Raw genomic sequence first — 21,265 nt, 5'->3', positions numbered from 1 at the left:
CAACAAAAGAGAAATTCCATGGTGTGGTACTGTATGTCGATGCTGTCTGAAATTAAACGAGGCAACTCAATATAAAATGTCTAATTAAAGGGACACTGAACCCAAATTTTTTCTTTCGTTATTCAGCTAGAGCATGCAGTTTTAAGCAACTTTCTAATTTACTCCTATTATCAATTTTTCTTCGTTCACTTGCTATCTTTATTTGAAAATGAAGGCATCTAAGCTTCTTTCATGTAATTGGCAAGAGTCCATGAGCTAGTGACATATGGGATATACAATCCTACCAGCAGGGGCAAAGATTCACAAACCTCAAAATGCCTATAAATACACCCCTCACCACACCCACAATTCAGTTTTTTCAAACTTTGCCTCCTATGGAGGTGGTGAAGTAAGTTTGTGCTTAGATTCTACGTTGATATGCGCTTCTCAGCATTTTGAAGCCTGATTCCTCTGAGTACAGTGAATGTCAAAGGAATGTGAAGGGAGTATCACCTATTGAATGCAATGGTTTTCCTCGCAGGAGATCTATTTCATAGGTTCTCTGTTATCGGTCGTGGAGATTCATCTCCTACCTCCCTTATTCACAACGACGATATACTCTCATATTCCATTACCTCTACTGATAACTGTTTCAGTTCTGGTTTGGCCATCTGCTATATGTGAATGGGTGTCTTTCGGTAAGTATGTTTTCATTACTTAAGCCACTCTCAGCTATGGTTTGGCACTTTATGCATTAATATAAAGTTATAAATATATGTATTGTACTTATATTTGCCATGAGTCAGGTTTATGTATATTTCCTTTTGCAGACTATCAATTTCATATTTGGGGAAAAACATATTTAGGAGAAAATTTTCTTACCTGGGGTATAGTCTTTTCTCAATTGACTGCTTTTTTTCATTAAATTTTGCGGGCAAAATGAGGCTCTCGAGGGCGCAAAATGGCAAATTTATTTGCGTCATTCTTGGCGCGAGAATTTTTTGGTGCGAAGGTACGTCCGATGGCACATTTCTAGCATCTTAGTTGATGCCGAGTTCCTTGCACAAGGTTGCGTCTACAATGACGCAAGTGTGTCATTTCCGAATGTTGTTGGCGCCAAAAAAATTTTTAGTTTGTGTTGTGCGTCATAACTGGCGCCAAACACTTTCATTATTTAAAACCCCATTCCTATATGCCTCTTGCCTTTTCTCTATGTCAGAGGGCTATGCTGTTTGCATTTTATTCCCATTCCTGAAACTGCCATATAAGGAAATTGATAATTTTGCTTTATATGTTGATTTTTCTCTTACATTTGCAAGATGTCTCAATCTGATCCTGTCTCAGAAACCACTGTTGGAACCCTGCTGCCTGATAACAGTTCTACCAAATCTAAGTGCATTTGTTGTAAATTTGTGGAGATTATATCTCCAGCTGTGGTATGTAATAGTTGTCATGATAAGCTTTTACATGCAGAGAATGTGTCCATCAGTAATAGTACTGCCTGTTGATTCTTCAACATCTAATGTACATGATATACCTGTGAATATAAAAGATTTTATTGCTGATGCAATTCAGTAGGCTTTGTCTGCCATCCCGCCTTCTAATAAACGTAAAAGTTCTTTTAAAACTTCTCATAAAGTTGATGAAATATCAAATGACCGACAACATACTGAATTATCCTCCTCTGACGAGGATCTATCTGATTTAGAAGATCCTTCCTCAGATATTGACACTGACAAATCTACTTATTTATTTAAAATGAAGTATATTCGTTCCTTGTTAAAAGAGGTGTTGATTCCATTGGATATTGAGGAAACTAGTACTCTTGATATTAAAACTAGTTAACGTTTAAATTCTGTTTATAAACCTCCTGTGGTTATTCCAGAGGTTTTTCCAGTTCCTGATGATATTTCTGATATGATTTCTAAGGAATGGAATAGGCCTGGTACTTCTTTTATTCTTTCTTCAAGGTTTAAAAAATTGTATCCTTTGCCAGCAGATACATTGGAGTTTTGGGAAAAGATCCCCAAAGTTGATGGGGCTATTTCTACTCTTGCTAAACGTACTACTATTCCTATGGAAGATAGTACTTCTTATAAAGACCCTTTAGATAGGAAACCTGAATCTTATCTAATGAAAGCTTATTTATATTCTGGCTGTCTTCTCAGGCCTGCCATTTCTATGGCTGATGTTGCAGCTGAATCAACTTTTTGGTTGGAAAGCTTAGCGCAACAGGAAATGGATCCTGATTTGTCTAGCATTGTTCGCTTGCTTCAACATGCTAATCATTTTATCTGTGATGCCATTTTTTATATAATCAAAATTGATGTTAAATCTATGTCTTTAGCTATTTTAGCTAGAAGAACTTTGTGGCTCAAATATTGGAATGCTGACATGGTATCTAAGTCTAGATTACTATCTTTCTGTCCAAGGTAATAAGTTATTTGGTTCTCAGTTGGATTCGATTATTTCAATTGTCACTGGGGGGAAGGGAGTTTTTTTGCCTCAGGATAAAAGACCTAAGGGTAAATCTAAAGCTTCTAACTGTTTTCGTTCCTTTTGACAACATACGGAACAGAAACCTAATCCTTCCCCCAAAGAATCTGGTTCCAATGGGAAACCTTCAAATTGGAGTAAATCCAAACTGTAAGAAATCAAAGCCAGCCCCCAAGTCTGCATGAAGGTGCGACCCTCATTCCAGCTCAGCTGGTAGGGGGCAGATTAAGATTCTTCCAAAACATTTGGGCAGATTCTGTCCAAAATCAATGGATTCAGAGTATTGTCCCTCAAGGGTACAGAATAGGATTCAGAGTAAGACCTCCTGTGAGAAGATTTTTTCTCTCTCGCATACTAGCAAATCCAGTAAAGGCTCAGGCTTTTCTGAAATGTCTTTCAGACCTGGAGCTTTCAAGGGTAATCATACCAGTTCCGTTTCAGGAACAGGGTCTGGGGTTTTATTCAAATCTATTCATTGTCCCAAAGAAAGAAAATTCATTCAGACCAGTTCTGGATCTGAACATTTTGAATCGTTATGTAAGAGTGCCAACTTTCAAAATGGTAACTTTAAGGACTATTCTACCTTTTGTTCAGCAAGGGCATTATATGTCCACAATAGAATTAGAGGATGCATATCTTCATATTCCGATTCATCCAGACCACTATCTTTTTCTGAGATTCTCTTTTCTAGACAAACATTAACAATTTGTCGCTCCGCTCTTCCATTTGGCCTAGCGACAGCTCCAAGAATCTTTTCAAAGGTTCTCGGTGCCCTACTCTCTGTAATCAGAGAACGGGGTATTGCAGTGTTTCCTTTTTTGGACGATATCTTGGTTCTAGCTCAGTTTTTACATTCTGCAGAATCTCAGTGTTGTTTCTTCAAAGACATGGTTGGCGGATCAATTTACCAAAAAGTTATTTGATTCCTCAGACAAGGGTCACCTTTTTAGGTTTCCTGATAGATTCAGTGTCCATGACTCTGTCTCTAACAGACAAGAGACGATTAAAATTGGTTTCAGCTTGTCGGAATCTTCAGTCTCAATCATTCCCTTCTGTAGCTATGTGCATGGAAGTTTTAGGTCTCATGACTGCAGAATCGGATGCAATCCCCTTTGCTCGTTTTCATATGAGCTCTCCAGCTTTGTATGCTGAACCAATGGTGCAGGGATTATACAAGGATCTCATAATTAAGATCCTTAAATCCCAATGTTCGACTCTCTCTGACTTGGTGGTTAGATCACCATCGTATAGTTCAAGGGGCCTCTTTTGTTTGTCCAACCTGGACTGTGATAACAACAGATGGAAGTCTTTCAGGTTGGGGAGCTGTCTGAGGATCTCTGACAGCACAAGGGGTTTGGAAATCTCTAGAGGCGAGGTTACCAATCAATATTTTAGAACTCCGTGCTATTTTCAGGGCTTGGCCTCTGTTGAAGAGAGAACCGTTAATTTGTTTTCAGACAGACAATATCACAACTGTGGCATATGTCAATCATCAGGGTGGGACTCACAGTCTCCAAGCTATGAAAGAAGTATCTCAGATACTTGCTTGGGTAGAATCTAGCTCCTGTCTAGTTTCTGCGGTTCATATACCAGGTATAGACAATTGGCAAGCGATTATCTCAGCTGTCAGACTTTACATCCAGGGAAGTGGTAGCTCCATCCAGATGTGTTTTCTCAGATTGTTCAGATGTGGGGTCTTCCAGAAACAGATCTGATGGCTTCCCATCTAAACAAGAAACTTCCCAGGTACCTGTCCAGGGATCCTCAGGCGGAAGCGGTGGATGCGTTAACAGTTCCTTGGTGTTACCAACCTGCTTATATTTTCCCACCTCTAGTTCTTCTTCCAAGAGTGATTTCCAAAATCATTATGGAACAATCCTTTCTGTTGCTGGTAGCTCCAGTCTAGCCTCACAGGTTTTGGTATGCGGATCTTGTTCGGATGTCCAGTTGCCAACCTTGGCCACTTCCTTTAAGACTAGACCTTCTGTCTCAAGGTCCATTTTTCCATCAGGATCTCAAATCATTAAATTTGAAGGTATGGAAATTGAACGCCTAGTGCTTAGTCATAGAGGTTTCTCTGACTCAGTGATTAATACTATGTTACAAGCTCGTAAATCTGTTTCTAGGAAGATTTATTATCGAGTTTGGAGGATTTATATTTCATGGTGTTCTTCTCATAAATTCTTCTGGCATTCTTTTAGAATTCCTAGAATTTTACAGTTTCTTCAGGATGGTTTGGATAAGGGTTTGTCTGCAAGTTCCTTGAAGGGACAAATCTCTGCTCTTTCTGTTTTATTTCACAGGAAGATTGCTAAGCTTCCTGATATTCAATGTTTTGTACAGGCTTTGGTCCGTATCAAGCCTGTCATTAAATCAATCTCTCCTCCTTGGAGTCTTAATTTGGTTTTGAAGACTTTACAGGCTCCTCCTTTTGAGCCTATGCATTATTTGGACATTAAACTACTTTCTTGGAAAGTGTTGTTCCTTTTGGCCATCTCTTCTGCTAGAAGAGTTTCCAAATTATCTGCTCTTTCTTGTGAATCCCCTTTTCTGATTTTCCATCCGGATAAGGCAGTTTTGCAGACTTCATTTAAATTTCTACCTAAGGTTGTGAATTCTAACAACATTAATAGAGAAATTGTTGTCCCTTCTTTGTGTCCTAATCCTAAGAATTCTTTGGAGAGATCCTTACATTCTTTAGATGTGGTAAGAGCTGTGAAATATTATGTTGAAGCTACTAAATATTTTAGGATGACTTCTAGTCTATTTGTTATCTTTTCTGGTTCTAGGAAAGGTCAGAAGGCTTCTGCCATTTCCTTGGCATCTTGGTTAAAGCTTATGATTCATCAGGCTTATTTGGAGTTGGATCAGGCCCCGCCTCAGAGAATTACAGCTCATTCTACTAGATCAGTCATCACTTTGTGGGCTTTTAAGAATGAAGCTTCAGTTGATCAGATTTGCAAAGCAGCAACTTGGTCTTCTTTGCATACATTTACTAAATTCTACCGTTTTGATGTATTTGCTTCTTCGGAAGCAGTTTTTGGTAGAAAAGTTCTTCAGGCAGCTGTTTCAATTTGATTCCTCTGCTTATGTTTAAGTTTTTTCTTTTTTCATTATGAGAATAAATTTATATTTTGGGTTGTGGATTATTTTTTTTCAGCGGCAAATGGCTGTTATTATTTTATCCCTCCCTCTCTATTGACTCTTCTGTGGAGTTCCACATCTTGGGTATTACTATCCCATACATCACTAGCTCATGGACTCTTGCCAATTACATGAAAGAAAACATAATTTATGTAAGATCTTACCTGATAAATGTATTTATTTCATATTGGCAAGAGTCCATGAGACCCACCCTTTTTATGGTGGTTATGATTTTTTGTATAAAGCACATTTATTTTCAATTTCCTTTGTTGATGCTTTTTACTCCTTTCTTTATCACCCCACTACTTGGCTAATTCGTTAAACTGTATTGTGGGTGTGGTGAGGGGTGTATTTATAGGCATTTTGAGGTTTGGGAAACATTGCCCCTCCTGGTAGGATTGTATATCCCATACGTCACTAGCTCATGGACTCTTGCCAATATGAAAGAAATGAATTTATCATGTAAGTTCTTACATAAATTATGTTTTTTTGGTTCAGCACTCTAGACCGCACTTTTTTATTGGTGGATGAATTTATCCACCAATCAGCAAGAATAACCCAGGTTATTCACCAAAAATGGGCCGGCATCTAAATTTACATTCTTGCATTTCAAATAAAGATGCCCAGAGAATGAATTACATTTGATATTAGGAGTAAATTAGAAAGTTGCTTAAAATTGCATGCTCTATCTGAATCATAAAAGAAAAAATTTGGGTTTAGTGTCCCTTTAAACATAGTTAGTAAAACTTTGCAATACTTACATTATGTACCTGGTTTTCCTCTAATTTAAATCTATGTAGTTTTTTCACTCCCCAGAGAAGCTGCAGTACATACTGTGAAATCCAGAACCATGACCCACTTTAAAGCTGCACAGTCATTGCTTTTTATGTACAGTAGATTGTTTATTTATGTTCCTAATTGGCCACAGCAAAGGGGATTTAGATGAACAACACTTAATACATTTCAAAGGTTATGTCCTTGGACTACAAAACAATTAACCTTTTGCTAAACAAATGGCTGTTTTTAATGCCTGCCCACCCCCTACATAGGGTTGCAATCTGTCCTCCAGAAAATTACTGGACAATATGTAGGAAGGTGGTGTCAAATAATACCTCCCCCCCCCCCCCTTGATCCCACCATGGTTTTTATTAGGGATGCGCATTTGGATCTTTTGCGAGGATCCGAATGCGGAAATAAGCACCAGCAAATCCAGATCTTAGAGTGGGGATCTTTTATAAAAATCAATCAAGCTACAAAAATATCCGAAGGGCATGAGCCGCTGCTTACTTCTGCATGCGGATCCTCACAAAATATCTGAATATGCATCCCTAGTTTTTATCACAACTGAGCAGTCATTTTAACCCTTGGCTGTCGGCAACAAACAAATTATTTTACTCTCTTTGGTTGCCCTCACATCTTTCTGCTCCGCATTTTTAATGCATTGAGGCATAAGATGAATCACATTTAGCTAACACTTAGGGACATATGTGAAGATTTTACTGGACAGCCTGCTAAAATACTGGACTGCCCAGTGGAATACTGGACACCTGGGAACCCTAGCCCTACTATGATCTCACTGTGTCACTGAAATAATTAGAGGAGAGTAGTTACAAAAACACTTTGGGGCCTATCTATCAAGCTCTTTATGGAGCTTGAAGCCCGTGTTTCTGGCGAGTGTTCAGGCTCGCCAGAAACACCAGTTATGAAGCAGCTCCATAACCTGTCCGCCTGCTCTGAGGAGGCAGACAGACATCACCGCAATTCAACCTGATCGAATACGATCGGGTTGATTGACACCCTCCTGCTAGCGGCCAAATCTGCAGGGGGCGGCGTTGCACCAGCAGTTCACAAGAGCGTATTGCTCTCCGCATTCATCTAGGTCTGTCGGACATGATCCGCAATGTCAGATCATGTCCGAAAGGGCTTTCATAAATAGGCCCCTTTGCCTGTACTGATACTGCTACTTTGATTGCCGACTGTAATCCTATATAGATGGGGCTAATTACAGAATCTGTGTAGCTAGTAGCTGTGTGGATCTTCAGCTCACCTGGGACCTGATTCTCTAATATTTGCCGACATGGAGTAAAATACCATGACGACCCTCTTATAGGCAGACTTCACTCAGTTCCCTAAAGCTTGAAACCTGGAAGACAATTAGCGAGCTGCTGTCCATAAAAAGTAATGAAGCTCTCTTGAATGCAGAATCGTGCAGGTGAGAGTAAATGTGAAAGGAGAGCACCTAGCACTGATAGCAATAAAGTATTTTATCTTGCAGTTGCTTCTTGTTTCACATAAATATATTTTTTCTGTTTAGAAAATCAATGCATTATGTATTTTGAAATATACTTTCCAGCTTACATTCAACAAGAATAAAACACATTTTCAGGCGTAACCTGTGCGATAGTTTCAGACACGACTAAGGAACACCCCTGTTAAAGGGACATTAAACACTAAATAAATGCTAGGTAGAATGATGCATTCAAAGAAAAGATTAGTCTGAGAATAACACGTAGCTGTGATTCTTAAAGTTTTATTGGCTGTTTAAAGATTGACAAAATAAAGTAAAGTTTTAGTGTCTATAAAACAATGGGAGCTGCCATATTGTAACTTAGGTTACCGTCTCTGCTGTGACCAATTAGGAACAGTTATAAATAGGTCACTAGAGTGTGCAGCCAATGGCATGGAATGTAACAGTGTTCTGCACTTCCATTTCTAACAGGAACTGAAAAGCTCACAATTTAAGAATGGAATTACAGGAAAAGGGGACAAAATAAATAATGAAAGAATATTGCAGAGTTTTTTTATATATGATTTATCATTTTATATTACCATCTCGAAGTGTTTAATGTCCCTTTAAGCCCACTTGCCAAGGCTGCAAGACTCTTTTTACAATAGAAAACTAAAATACCCTTTGAATATTAGACTTAGTTATGATTTTAACTTTGTATTTTGAAATTACATTTAGTATAAGTTTTACGGCGTAATGCCGATTTTTTAACTCACTTTTGAAGAGCTGGTAACTTACATGTCTTTGCTTTGTCTACAAAAATGTTTGCCCCATAGCAAGATACACACACCTATCAAGGTAAAATTTGCCTTTCAATAACCCATGAATCTTGTAGCACCGAGGGATCTTTATTTATATAGAGAAAGGCCCCAAGAGAAAATGGATGAGTGTAATGGATGAGTGAGATATCACCAGCCAATCAAAACTTTGTCTTTATCTGAACAGTAAAGAGTGACCATTTAGAAACTTGACCCATCATGACTCTAGGAAGTGCTTTTTGAATAGTTTTTTGAGTACCCAGTGTTGGTAGAAGAAACTGTTGAATACAAGGTGGCGGCTGTTTTTATTGCAATATTTTTCTTATAGTGATCAAAGTAGATTACTTTTAAAGTTAGGTGAAATATTTATACTTTTTTTTTTTTTTTTTAAACAAGCTTTATTGGTGACAAGATGAGTTATACATAACACTGAAGTTCAAAAGCTTACAAATAGGTATTAACAGACATATAAATTATTGTAACAGGTTGCTCTTGCTGATCTGTTGTTGTAAATACAGTGTTAGATTGAACAGTGAGATAGTAGTCATGTTAGAGTCTCATACTTGTCCTTGTTTACTTTTTCTGTAAGCATAGTCGTTGAGCTTGTTATGGCTTTTCAAAAAAATTTTTTGTCTTATAAGACAATGACTGATAAACAGAATCTTTACATTTGAACTATGCGTCAGGCAGTTATAAGTTCTCTTCAATAGTTTCCAGCATTTTGGACACATATTGCTGGACATCTCAAGGTGCCTAACATTTTCACACAAATATGTGCTAGTACAGTATTGGGGGAAAGAGAGAAGCATGAGAAGGATAAAGTATGGGGAAAGGTGAAGTAAGGAGAGAAGAAGAGAAAAAAAAAAAAAAAAAAGGGGGTTGGGGGAAGGGGGAAGAATGGTAGGGGGAGAGGGCACAATGAGAAAACGGAGGCGTGAGCAGGGGCAAGATACATGGTACCAACAGGGAGGTTCATTCATTCAGTTCCAGTCAGTTATACGTGTTTTGGATTATAATCCCCTGCCCTCCCAGGTTAAGGTCATCATCTCATGCGTTGCGATCTTACCTATTTTTAGAAAATGATAGCGTTTTAGCCTCAGTAGATCTCCCACCCTCTCCTCCCACTCTCTAAAGCTCGGGATCTGTGTGCTCTTCCAGTGTACAGGTATGAGTCCCTTAGCACTGTTGAGCATCACAAGGAAAAGGAGGTACTTATCTTCCCCAATTATCTTGGGGAATCCGTGGGATATCAAGTATGTCGATTTTGGGGGGGATTATGATCTTTAGACGATTACTCATCGCTCCCAGCACCCCCTCCCAGAACGGCTTTATACGCGGGCAGTCCCACCAAATGTGGAGGATCGTTCCCTCGCCCCCACAGCCCCTCCAGCACTCCCCTCCCACTTGAGGGTATATCCTATGAATTTTTTCCCAGAATATTTATACTTTTTAACAAAAGTTGTAAAATTTAATTTGTGTTTTTTGGTGTGTTAACAGGCTTTAAAGGGACATTAAACACATTGAGATGGTAATATAAAATGGTAAATCGTAAGTATAAAAAAAGGTCTACAATATACTTTAATTTTTTATTTTGTCCCCTTTTCCTGTAATTCCATTCTGAAATTGTGAGGTTTTCAGTTCCTGTTAGAAATAGAAGTGCAGAACACTGTTATATTCCACACAACTATTGGCTGCACACTCTAGTGACCTATTTATAACTGCCCCTAATTAGCCACAGCAGAGAAGGTAACCTAAGTTACAACATGGCAGCTCCCATTGTTTTATAGGCACTAAAACTTTACACTTTTTTGTCAATATTTAAACAGCTAATAAAACTTTAAAAAACACATCTTCAAGTTACTCTCAGACTAATCTTTTCTTTGAATGCATCATTCTACCTAGCATTTATTTAGTGTTTAATGTCCCTTTAATGTCAATAGGTCCCTGACTACAGACTGTGCAGTATTTTTTTTTCTTTTCAGTAAATGAAATAAATATTTTTATATTATTAACAAGTTCTTGGAGTTCCTTTAGATCTTTGCATCTTGTCTATGTTCAGCATACTTATGTCTAGGTTTATGAAGTCGCCCTGTCGCATTTTATTATTATGATGAACAATAAAGATTTTGTAGAATAGGATATCTGTTCTTATTTATGTATGCTGATTAGTTACAAAGCTTTTATAATGGTACAATATAACTATTGGAAGTTGGCAGTGCATTAGAATGGATGTTGTTGAAAAGTAGGGGCCTCCACAGACTTTGCCCTAAGGCCCAATTATGTCTAGTTACACCCCTAGTTGTCTGCTTGTGGGACATGCATGTTAACTGAATTTCCTTCTTAATATAAGGAGAGTCCATGGTATCATTCCTTACTGTTGGGAAATACTGAACACCAGGAGGAGGCAGACACCCCAGCCAAAGGCTTAAATACTTCTCCCCCGTTCCCCAGTTATTCTTTGCCTTTCATCACAGGAGGATGGCAGAGAAGTGTCAGAAGATTTCAGAGTAGTTCCTTAGGAAGGGTATCTGCCGTTCGATATGGGACCGGAGTTTTAAGTAGTCTTGTCAGCCTCTCAGTGAGAGGATTGACGAAATTTAGAGTCTGGAGATGCAGGGAGAGTCTTTCTGCAAACCCATCCAGACTGCCAGCTCCTAAGCAATCAGTGTTGACAAGTTTCACTGCCTGCTTGTTTTCTCACTCCAAGTCCATGTCAGTAGCTATGCTACAAGACTGTCACACTTGAGAGGCTGCATTTCTGTTCCACAGCATGGATTCTGGTAAGATTGTTTCAATTTTTACATATGTTGAAAACACTAGAAGACAGGGTCACAGTGTGGCTCCTTTTATCTTAATAGAATCATGGGTTAATATCTCCTGAGGGGGATTATTGAACAGTGGGGATTAATCAAATGTGATGCTTTGATTTTATGCTGCTTTATGTGTGATATTTCATTGGGCTCATAGGCTGTTTGTTATGTGGCTGGAACGCACAGGTTTTTACTTTCACTTTGAGTGCTGCGCATCTTGTAGCTTGGCGATTTTTTTTCTCATAGCAGAGGCGGTCCTGCCTTGCGCACCATGTGTAACCGGGAGTGGTCTCGCTTTCATTTCCTCTTTCCTGACCGAGCTGGCTGTCGGAGAAGACGCTATTTCTCTGTATTGTCTGAGTCTAGGAGGTGGTGAGTGCCCCATCCATTCGGAGTATAAAGGTGCCGTTTTTGAGAAAGATTGTTTATTTCTCTTGTAAGGTGTATCCAGTCCACGGATTCATCCTTTACTTGTGGGATATTCTCCTTCCTAACAGGAAGTGACAAAGAGAGCACACAGCAGAGCTGTCCATATAGCTCCCCCTCTAGCTCCACCCCCCAGTCATTCTCTTTGCCGGCTCTAAGCAATAGGGTCCCTCTCGGAAGGGTAAAGTGAATGTGGTGTTAGATTTGTAGTTTTTGTTCTACAAGCAAAAGTTTATTTTAAATGGTACCGGTGTGTACTATTTACCCTGAAGATTTCTGCAGGGAGGAAGATGATTTTAGCATGTTGTAACTAAAATCCACTGCTGTTCCCACAAAGGACTGAGGAGTACAAGAAAACTTCAGTTGGGGGGAACGGTTTGCAGGTTAGGCTGCAATAAGGTATGTTCAGTCATTTATTTCTAGACAAGACTGTGATAATGCTAAAAAAGGACTGATAAGATCCCCATGAGGGAAGGGTAAGCTTTATTCAGAGACTAAGTATGGAATTACAAGCTTACATAACAGGGCTAATTTATGCTGGTTGATACTATTTTATGGCAAACGGTTTTTACTAATAAATATCGTTTTTGAGACACTACTAAGGTTCCTTTGGGTTTCTTTCAGGGGTTGTTACCCACATGGCTATTATTATAACACTTAGGAGTGTTTCTTTAGGCCTCACAGCACCGGAGTAAGGTGGGAGGGGCCTAATTTCGCGCCTCAGATGTGCAGTTAGATTGACTAGATCTTCAGGCTGTTTCACATGGAGGGTCCTGCTGCAGTTTGAGGGCCTATAAGAAGCTTTTTCCCCCACAAATCTGGTTCCTAACGGCAGGTAGGGCCACAGCAGGGCTGTGGCAAGGTGCTGAAGTCGTTTTAACCGGTTGTTAGCTTGCTATTGATCCGGTTTGGGCATTAAAGGGTTAATCGTTTTTCTTGCTAGTTGTGCAATCTTACCAATGCTTTAGGTACATACTGTGAAAATTTCGAAAAGTTTGCTGCATTTTTCACTGTTTTGGAAAATTGTGTGCCTTTTTTATCTCTTAAAGGCACAGTAACGTTTTTTGCAAAGTGTGTTTTTACTTGATTAAAGTGATTTCTAAGCCTGTTTGTCTTACTATTAGTCTGTTAAACATGTCTGACACTAAGGAAAATCCTTGTTCAATGTGTTTAGAAGCCATGGTGGAACCCCCTCTCAGAATGTGTCCCACTTGTACTCATATGTCTATACACTTTAAAGAACATATTGTTGCACTTAAAAATGTGGCCCAAGATGATTCTCAGACAGAAAGTAATGAGGTTAGCCCGTTAACCTCTCCCCAAGTGTCACAACCAGTTACGCCCGCTCAAGCGACGCCTAGCACCTCTAGTGCGTCTAACTCTTTTACTTTGCAAGACTTGGCGGCAGTTATGGATAATACCCTCTCAGTGTTTTTATCTAAACTGCCCGTGTTACCTACAAAGCATGATAGCTCTGTTTTAAGAACAGATCCTGAGCATTCTGACGCTTTGGTAGCCGTATCCGATATACACTCACAACGTTCTGAAATGGGGGCGAGGGATGAACTGTCTGAGGGAGAAATTTCCGATTCGGGAAAGGTTGCTCCTCAGACAGACTCAGATACGTCGGCTTTTAAATTTAAACTAGAACACCTCCACTTATTGCTCAGGGAGGTATTAGTTACTCTGGATGACTGCGACCCTTTGGTGGTTCCAGAGAAATTGTGTAAAATGGACAAGTACCTAGAAGTTCCTGTTTACAATGATGTGTTCCCGGTCCCTAAGAGGATTGCGGATATAGTAACTAGGGAGTGGGATAGACCAGGTATTCCGTTTGTTCCCCCTCCTGTTTTTAAGAAAATGTTCCCCATATCTGACTCCTCGCGGGACTCGTGGCAGACGGTCCCTAAGGTGGAGGGGGCTGTTTCTTCACTTGCTAAACGCACAACCATACCAATTGAGGACAGTTGTGCTTTTAAAGACCCTATGGATAAAAAATTAGAGGGTTTACTTAAGAAAATTTTTGTTCAACAAGGTTTTCTTCTCCAACCTATAGCATGCATTGTTCCTGTAACTGCTGCAGCTGCTTTCTGGTTCGAGGCGCTGGAAGATGCGCTCCAGACGGAGACCTCATATGAGGACATTATGGACAGAATTAAGGCTCTTAAGCTGGCTAATTCTTTTATCACAGATGCCGCTTTCCAACTAGCTAAGTTAGCGGCAAACAATTCAGGTTTCGCCATTTTAGCGCGCAGGGTGTTGTGGCTAAAGTCCTGGTCGGCCGATGTGTCGTCAAAATCCAAACTATTGAACATCCCTTTCAAAGGAAAGACCCTCTTTGGGCCTGAATTGAAAGAGATTATTTCAGAAATCACTGGGGAAAAAGGCCATGCTCTCCCCCAGGACAAGTCCTTCAAGACGAAGAACAAACAAAATAATTTTCGTTCCTTTCGGAATTTCAGGAGCGGTCTCGCTTCATCCTCCCCTGCTGCAAAGCAAGAGGGTAACACTTCACAACCCAGGGCAGCCTGGAAACCTTACCAGGGCTGGAACAAGGGTAAACAGGCCAAGAAGCCTGCAGCTGCCTCCAAGACAGCATAATGGGGTTGCCCCAGATCCGGGACCGGATCTAGTAGGGGGCAGACTCTCTCTCTTCGCTCAGGCCTGGGCAAGAGACGTACACGATCCCTGGGCCTTAGAGATTGTTTCCCAGGGATATCTTCTAGAATTCAAGGAATCCCCTCCAAGGGGAAGGTTCCATATTTCTCGTCTGTCTACAGACACGACAAAGAAAGAGGCGTTCTTACGCTGTGTAGAAGACCTACATACAATGGGAGTGATCCACCCAGTTCCAATTGCGGAACAAGGGCTGGGGTTTTACTCAAACCTGTTTGTGGTTCCCAAAAAAGAAGTAACTTTCAGACCAATCCTGGATCTCAAAATTCTAAACAAATTCCTCCGAGTCCCATCATTCAAGATGGAGACCATTCGGACAATCTTACCAATGATCCAGGAGGGTCAATATATGACTACCGTGGATCTAAAGGATGCGTATCTACACATTCCTATCCACAAAGATCATCACCAGTTTCTCAGGTTCGCGTTTCTGGATAAGCATTATCAGTTTGTGGCTCTCCCTTTCGGGTTGGCCACTGCTCCCAGAATTTTCACAAAGGTGCTAGGGTTCCTCCTGGCGGTGCTAAGACCGCGGGGCATAGCAGTGGCGCCTTATCTAGACGACATTTTAATTCAGGCGTCGACTTTCCAAAGAGCCAAGTCTCACACAGAAATTTTAGTGGCCTTTCTGAGGTCTCACGGGTGGAAGGTGAACATCAAAAAGAGTTCTCTCTCCCCGCTCATAAGAGTTCCCTTCCTAGGAACACTAATAGATTCGGTAGTAATGAAAATATTTCTGACGGAGGTCAGAAAGTTAAAACTCTTAACTACTTGCCGAGCTCTTCATTCCATTCCTCGGCCATCTGTAGCTCAGTGCATGGAGACAATCGGATTAATGGTAGCGGCAATGGACATAGTTCCTTTTGCACGGATACATCTCAGTCCACTGCAACTATGCATGCTCCGACAGTGGAATGGGGATTATGCAGATTTGTCTCCTCATACAGTTGGACCAGGGGACCAGAGATTCTCTTCTCTGGTGGTTGTCTCTGGATCACCTGTCTCAGGGAATGTGTTTCCGCAGACCAGAGTGGATCATCATAATGACCGACGCCAGTCTGTTGGGCTGGGGTGCAGTCTGGGACTCCCTGAAAGCTCAGGGCTTATGGTCTCGGGAAGAAGTTCTTCTCCCGATAAACATTCTTGAACTGAGGGTGATATTCAACACGCTTCAGGCATGGCCTCAGCTAGCTGCGGCCAAATTCATCAGATTTCAGTCGGACAACATCACGACTGTAGCTTATGTCAATCATCAAGGGGGAACAAAGAGTTCCTTAGCAATGATGGAAGTAACCAAAATAATCAGGTGGGCGGAGGATCACCCTTTCCAGCTCTCAGCAATTCACATCCCAGGAGTAGACAACTGGGAGGCGGATTTTCTAAGTCGTCAGACTTTTCACCCGGGGGAGTGGGAACTCCACCCGGAGGTATTTGCCCAGCTGACTCAGCTATGGGGCACTCCAGAATTGGATCTGATGGCATCCCGTCAGAACACCAAGCTTCCTCTTTAAGGGTCCAGGTCCCAGGATCCCCAGGCGGTGCTGATAGATGCTCTAGCAGCGCCTTGGTCCTTCAATCTGGCCTATGTTTTTCCACCGTTTCCTCTCCTCCCTCGTCTGGTTGCCAGAATCAAGCAGGAGAGGGCTTCGGTGATTCTAATAGTGCCTGCGTGGCCACGCAGGACTTGGTATGCAGACCTAGTGGACATGTCATCTGTGCCACCATGGACACTACCAATGAGGCAGGACCTTCTAATACAGGGTCCCTTCAAACATCCAAATTTAATTTCTCTGCGTCTGACTGCTTGGAGATTGAATGCCTAATTCTATCAAAGCGTGGTTTCTCTGAGTTGGTTATTGATACCCTGATTCAGGCTAGAAAGCCTGTCACCAGGAAAATCTACCATAAGATTTGGCGAAAATACCTTTTTTGGTGCGAATCCAAGGGTTACTCATGGAGTAAGGTTAGGATTCCCAGGATGTTGTCCTTTCTCCAAGATGGATTGGAGAAAGGATTATCAGCTAGTTCCTTAAAGGGACAGATATCTGCTTTGTCTATTCTTTTTCACAAACGTCTGTCAGAGGGACCAGACGTTCAAACGTTTAGTCAGGCTTTACTCAGAATCGAGCCTGTTTATAGACCTGTGGCTCCGCCATGGAGTCTGAATTTAGTTCTTTCAGTTTTGCAAGGGGTTCCGTTTGAACCTTTACATTCCATAGATATTAAGCTATTATCTTGGAAAGTTTTGTTTTTGGTAGCTATCTCTTCTGCTCGAAGAGTTTCAGAGTTATCTGCTTTACAGTGTGATTCACCTTACCTGGTGTTCCATGCAGATAAGGTAGGTTTTCTTCCTAAGGTTGTGTCTAATATGAATATTAACCAGGAAATTGTTGTTCCTTCTCTGTGTCCTAATCCTTCGTCGAAGAAGGAACGTCTATTACACAATCTTGATGTGGTTCGTGCTTTAAAGTTCTATTTACAAGCAACTAAGGATTTCAGACAAACAACTTCTTTGTTATCTATTCCGGTGAGAGGAGAGGTCAGAAGGCGACCGCTACCTCTCTTTCCTTTTGGCTGAAAAGCACCATCCGTTTGGCCTATGAGACTGCTGGCCAGCAGCCTCCTGAAACAATTACTGCTCATTCTACCAGAGCAGTGGCTTCCAAATGGGCTTTTAAAAATGAGGCTTCTGTTGAACAGATTTGTAAGGCAGCGACTTGGTCTTCGCTGCATACTTTTTCCAAATTTTACAAATTAGATACTTTTGCTTCTTCGGAGGCTATTTTTGGGAGAAAGGTTTTACAAGCAGTGGTGCCTTCCGTTTAAGGTACCTGTCTTGTTCCCTCCCTTCATCCGTGTCCTAAAGCTTTGGTATTGGTATCCCACAAGTAAAGGATGAATCCGTGGACTGGATACACCTTACAAGAGAAAACAGAATTTATGCTTACCTGATGAATTACTTTCTCTTGTGGTGTATCCAGTCCACGGCCCGCCCTGTCATTTTAAGACAGGTGGTTTTTATTTTTAAAACTACAGTCACCACTGCACCCTATGGTTTCTCCTTTTTCTTCCTAACCTTCGGTCGAATGACTGGGGGGTGGAGCTAGAGGGGGAGCTATATGGACAGCTCTGCTGTGTGCTCTCTTTGCCACTTCCTGTTAGGAAGGAGAATATCCCACAAGTAAAGGATGAATCCGTGGACTGGATACATCACAAGAGAAAGTAATTTATCAGGTAAGCATAAATTCTGTTTTTCTGTGTCCTGCTGTCAATAGATTAAGCTATGGAGGATTCTGATGTATTAGAGGGTACTCCCTCTATTCCAAATAGTAATACCTTTACGTTTATATTGCAAGGAGGCTTTGATATGCCCGCCCTCTCAATTATGTTCCACATGCCTTGACACCGTTATTCGGTCAAAGAAGGTTAACCCTTTTAGTACCACTGAGCCGTCCACCTCTGAAGACTCGCCATCACGTGAGGTGCATACCCTACATTCATCTCCTTCTACACACGCAGCTTCCCATAGCACGCTTAATCCTCTATCTGAAGGGGGCCTTTTACCACCAGATTTTACAGCACTGTAAAAAACGGCGTTATCTGAGGCCCTCAGTGCTTTACCTCACCCTGCTAAGTTCAAGCGAAAGGTTAAACATTGCTCGCCTGCCCCGGGGTCATCATGTAATTTATTGGATTTGACCGCTCTGTCTCAGTTATCCGAGGATGAATTGCACTCTGAGACTTCAGAGGATTAACTTTCTGGGAAGGAGTCTGCTGCGGAGGAACTAGCTTTAGATTTAGGATTGAACACTTACGTTTTTTTCTAAAGGAAGTCCTGTCTACATTAGAGGTTTCAGAGGCCAAGCTGCTTGATGAACCTTTGATTCCTTAATTAGACAGTGTTTACGAGGACAGGGTAGTGTCTTTAAATTTTCCTGTGCCTGTAAAGATTGTAAACATTATTAAGAACGAATGGGACAGAATTGGATCTTCCTTTTCCCCTTTGTCTTTCTTTAAAAATGTATTCCCGGTCCCGGACTTTCAATTGGAGTTGTGGGGTTCCCTCCCTAAGGTGGATGGCGCTATCTCCACACTTGCCAAACGCTTTACTATCCCGCTTGAGGATAGCTTGTCGTTCAGAGAGCTGATGGATAAAAAGATGGAAACTCTTCTAAGATGTTTCAACATACGGGATATTTGTTTCAACCGGCAGCCGCGGTTGCAGGAGCAGCCACCTACTGTAGCGACTCCTTATTGGAATTGATCGAGCTGGAGGGTCCCCTCGACGTTATCCAGGAAATAATTAAAGCCTTGAGAATTGCTACTTCTTTTACCTGTGATGGAAACATGCAGATTATTCACCTAAATGCTAAGGCTTCTGGCTTTTCGGTTCAGGCCCGTCGGGCTCTCTGGCTGAAGTCCTCGTCTGCAGATATGACTTCTAAGTCTAGACTTCTTTCCCTCTCCTTTAAGGGAAAGATGTTATTTGGTCCAGGCCTGGACTCCATTATCTCTACGGTTACAGGGGGCAAGGGTGCCTTCCTACCGCAAGATAAAAAGAGCAAGTCTAAGGGACAAATTTCAAATTTCCTTTTTTTTGTTCTGATAAATCCCAATGACAGCAGTCCTCAGCTAAGCCAGAGCAAATCAAGAGTACTTGGAAGCCTCAGTCCTGGAATAAGTCCAAGCAGAGCAAGAAGCCCACCGAGACTAAATCGGCATGAAGGGGCGGCCACCCGATCCGGCTCTGGATCGTGTATGGGGCAGACTGTCGCTCTTTTCAGATGCTTGGTTCAGGGACGTGCAGGATCCCTGGGTCCTGACGGTCATAGCTCAGGGATACAAGATAGGTTTCAAGTCTCATCCACCCAAGAGCAGATTTCTCCTCTCAATCCTGTCTTCCAGACCAGAAAAGAGGGAATCCTTTCTGGGGTGCATGCAGGATCTATCCTCCTTAGGAGTCATTGTCCCGGTATCTATCGCAGAAAGAGGTTTGGGATACTATTCAAACCTTTTCGTGGTCTCAAAGAAGGAGGGAACTTTCTGCCTGATTCTGGACCTAATGTGCTTAAACAAATTTCTAAATGTCCCTTGTTCAAGATGGAGTCGATAAGGTCCATCCTTCCCTTAGTTCAGGAAGGACAGTTCATGACCACTATAGATCTGAAGGATGCTTACCTTCACATTCCAATCCACAAGGATCACTTCTGGTTCCTAAGGTTTGCGTTCCTGGAACAGCACTTCCAGTTCATTGCACTTCGTTTGTTCTAGCTACTGCTCCAAGGATTTTTACGAAGGTTCTAGGGGCTCTTCTAGCCGTTGCCAGAACCCGAGGTATAGCAGTAGCTCCCTACTTGGACTATCTTCTGGTACAAGCACCATCTTTTCGTCTGGCAGGGGACCATTCGTAATTTCTTCTCTCTCTTCTTCGATCTCATGGATAGAAGATAAACCTAGAAAGTAGTTCTCTTATAGCAAGCACCAGGGTGGAATTCCTGGGTACTATAATAGACTTCATATCCATGAGGATATTTCTACATCTCTACATCAACCACCAGGGTGGAACGAGAAGCTTCCTAGCAATGAGGGAAGTATCTCGAATTCTGGAGTGGGCGGAGGCCCACAGCTGTTCGCTGTCAGCGATCCACATTTCGGGTGTGGACAATTGGGAAGCAGATTTTCTCAGCAGCCGAACCTTTTATCCGGGGGAATGGTCTCTACATCTTGAAGTGTTTGCAGAGATATGCAACAGGTGGGGGACGCCGGAGATAGATCTCATGGCTTCCCGTCTCAGTACCAAGCTACCCAGATATGGGTCGAGGTCCAGGAATCCTCAGATGGAGCTAATAGATGCATTAGCAGTGCCTTGGAGGTTCAGTCTAATTTACCTTTTTCCTGCCGTTACCACTCCTTCCTCGTGTAGTGGCCTGCATCAAGCAGGAGAAGGCATCAGTACTATATATACTGATTGCTCCATCGTGGCCGCGAAGGATGTGGTTCGCGGATCTGGAGGGGATGTCATCATCTCATCTGTGGAAATTACCTTGTCGCAGGGATCTACTGGAACAAGGTCCTTTTGTTCATCAAAATCTAGATTCTCTGAGGCTGACTGTGTAGAGATTAAACGCTTAGTCCTAGCCAAGAGAGGTTTTTCTGAGAGAGTTATTGATACTTTCATTCAAGCTCGTAAACCGGTTACTTGTCGCATCTATCATAAGGTGTGAAGAACCTACTTATTCTGGTGTGAAGAGCGTGGATTTTCCTAGCAAAAAGTTAAAGTTGCCTGGATCCTATCGTTTCTCCAGGATGGACTGGAGAAGGGCCTTTCTGCCAGTTCCCTGAGGGGATTTCGACCCTGTCTGTTTTACTTCACAAGAAGCTCTCGGAGCTTCCAGATTTACAGTCCTTTGTGAAGGCTCTAACTAGGATCTGACCTGTGTTTAGATCTAAGGCTCCTCCTTGGAGTCTAAATCTTGTTCTTAAGGTTTTGCAACGGCTCCGTTTGAGCATGAAGTTGACATTAAATTGTTGTCCTGGAAGGTTCTTTTTCTACTGGCTATTGCTTCTGCGCGCATAGTATCTGAGATTGCTGCTTTGCAATATGAGCCTCCTTATCTGGTGTTCCATTCTGATAAGGCTGTCCTACGTACTAAGTTCAGTTTTCTTCCTAAGGTCGTGTCAGACAGCAA

At 41.7% G+C, this 21,265-nt stretch overlaps 1 protein-coding gene across 2 annotated transcripts in view; it reads left to right on the top strand.

The window, feature by feature from the left end:
* SPATA20 (spermatogenesis associated 20) overlaps positions 1–21,265 on the top strand; it is a 416,269-nt gene that overhangs the window by 119,433 nt on the left and 275,571 nt on the right. The window lies entirely within an intron of this gene.

The sequence above is a fragment of the Bombina bombina genome, chromosome 1 (assembly GCF_027579735.1).
Source record: "Bombina bombina isolate aBomBom1 chromosome 1, aBomBom1.pri, whole genome shotgun sequence".
NCBI lineage: Eukaryota > Metazoa > Chordata > Amphibia > Anura > Bombinatoridae > Bombina > Bombina bombina.
Note: the sequence above shows the minus strand (reverse complement) of the source record. Positions and strands in the feature narration are given on the sequence as shown.